This window comes from Schistocerca americana, chromosome 2, assembly GCF_021461395.2.
Source record: "Schistocerca americana isolate TAMUIC-IGC-003095 chromosome 2, iqSchAmer2.1, whole genome shotgun sequence".
Lineage (NCBI taxonomy): Eukaryota > Metazoa > Arthropoda > Insecta > Orthoptera > Acrididae > Schistocerca > Schistocerca americana.
Genome location: NC_060120.1, coordinates 412,328,324 through 412,330,407, shown reverse-complemented (window position 1 = coordinate 412,330,407; position 2,084 = coordinate 412,328,324). Strand labels below are relative to the sequence as shown.

General features: G+C 47.0%; 1 pseudogene; it reads left to right on the top strand.

Moving 5' to 3' along the window:
- Window positions 1-1,185: 1,185 nt before the first annotated feature.
- LOC124596961 lies at window positions 1,186-1,303 on the top strand (annotated as a pseudogene).
- Window positions 1,304-2,084: the final 781 nt, after the last annotated feature.

Below are 2,084 nucleotides of genomic sequence, written 5' to 3'. Positions count from 1 at the left end.
ATGCCGCTCCACAATGCAGGTGCGCTCACCATGGTACCACCAGGCGGGTATGCGGCCATCACTGTAGAACACGTTGAAGCGGGACTCATCCGAAAAGACAAGCACTCAGCACTACAGTGACGGTGTTACGGTGTTGCAGTCGGAGGAGCTTGTGGTTTCAGGACAATGGAAGCCGACGTAATGGCATGCGTGCAACCAACCCAACCTGCAGCAGACGGCGACGAACCGTCGATGCAGACAAGTTCACACCTGTTGCAGTGCTGCAGCAACCCCGTGCTGTGGTCATATTCCATGGTCCAGTTCCCGGCGCTGCGTACGACCTTCTTCTTTCCACTGCTTCCACACACGTATCACTGTCGTCGCAGCATTCCCTGTGCGAACCGAAATGTCACGGCATGACAACCCCGTTTCCCGGAGACCGATCATTTTGCCCCGTTCGAACTCGCTCACATGCCGATATAGCTCCCTTTGACGTCGACGGGGCATACTGGCACTCACTGTACTGTTTCCACCTTGTGTGACAGCTCTGCACCGACTACACTTGGTGCAACAGCGACCCTGTCGGACCAACACGAGAGGGCTCTGCTCGGCCTACGTGTACCCCTTCTCGCTGCAAAAAGTATCACGTATTGCTTGCACACCCGTCGCCACTTCCTCCAAGTGTGGTGCTATGCGGGTAATCCCTTTTCGGTGTTGCACTTCTCACAAATGACAGTGTATTTACAGCCCATTGTCATAAATTATATTGGTTATTAGTTGAGGTTCGCCACTATGCAAACATCCATTTCAGTCGTTTCTATAAACTAAAATGTATATTAACTGCGGAGCATGATCTGTAATAATATTAGTGTTGTTTATTGTATGATTAGCAGAGTAGTTTAGTGTATGATTAGCAGGATAGTCGGATAAATGCATTTGAGTGGCTTTATTATTATGTGATTGAGTGCTACAGCAAATTACGTTAAATTACATCATTATCAATACCTGCTAGTACATCAGCCTTTCAACTGTCGAGAATGTTTTCTTTCCTTCTAACTTAAGGTTAACATTTAGTGGACACAAAAGTAAAATCTCATTGGCATGTGTTCCTATAAATTTGTTCTAATACGTCGTTGTGTAGTCCGATGAATTCACGCTCACATGTTTTAATAAAACAGAATAATTTACTAGCAAATCCCGACTGCGGGCAACGGCCCTGCCGCAGTGGATACACTGGTTCCCGTGAGATCACCGAAGTTAAGCGCTGTCGGGCGTGGCCGGCACGTGGATGGGTGACCATCCAAGCCGCCCTGTGCTGTTGCCATTTTTCGGGGTGCACTCAGCCTCGTGAAGCTAACTGAGGAGCTACTCGACCGAATAGTAGCGTCTCCGGTCAAAGAAAACCATCATAACGACCGGGAGAGCTGTGTGCTGACCACACGCCGCATCCTCAACCGAGGATGACACGGCCCTCGGATGGTACCGATGGGCCCCTTGTGGCCTGAAGACGGAGTGCTAGGGGGGGGGGGGGAAGCTAAATCCCGACTGCAACGTTATAGACCCTATCACCAAGGCGGCGCGAAAATCTAAACTACATAGCTGGATTAGGAGGCAGCATATAGAACACTGGAATAAAACCCAGAAAGAAAATCACGGTAGGTTAATGGGCTAATGATGCCGAAACCATGTTTGAAGTGGTGTTACACAATCCTGGGCTTGAACAGGAAGCAGGTTAAACTTGTGGCAGTCCTACAGACTGGCCATGGAAACTTCAACGCGATAGAAATAGTGTAAATGCAGACCATGTGGTACGGGAAATGTAATGACACCATATTTAAACTTGCGGGGCGGAGCACTGAGGGTCAAAGGACACAAAATATTTGGGTAACTAATAGGCTACCCTTTAAGGAAACCTGGCGGGATACACGAACTTGCGGTTTTGGACATAAATCTCATACCACTTAAAATTCTCCCTTCAGTTCAATAAATATTTTGATACGCATAGTATATATCTCATACCACACTTCGCATACAGAATATAAAAATAATTAGTTAATATATATTAATTTTTGAGATAAAAAATATAGTCCTCTTTAGGTACCATT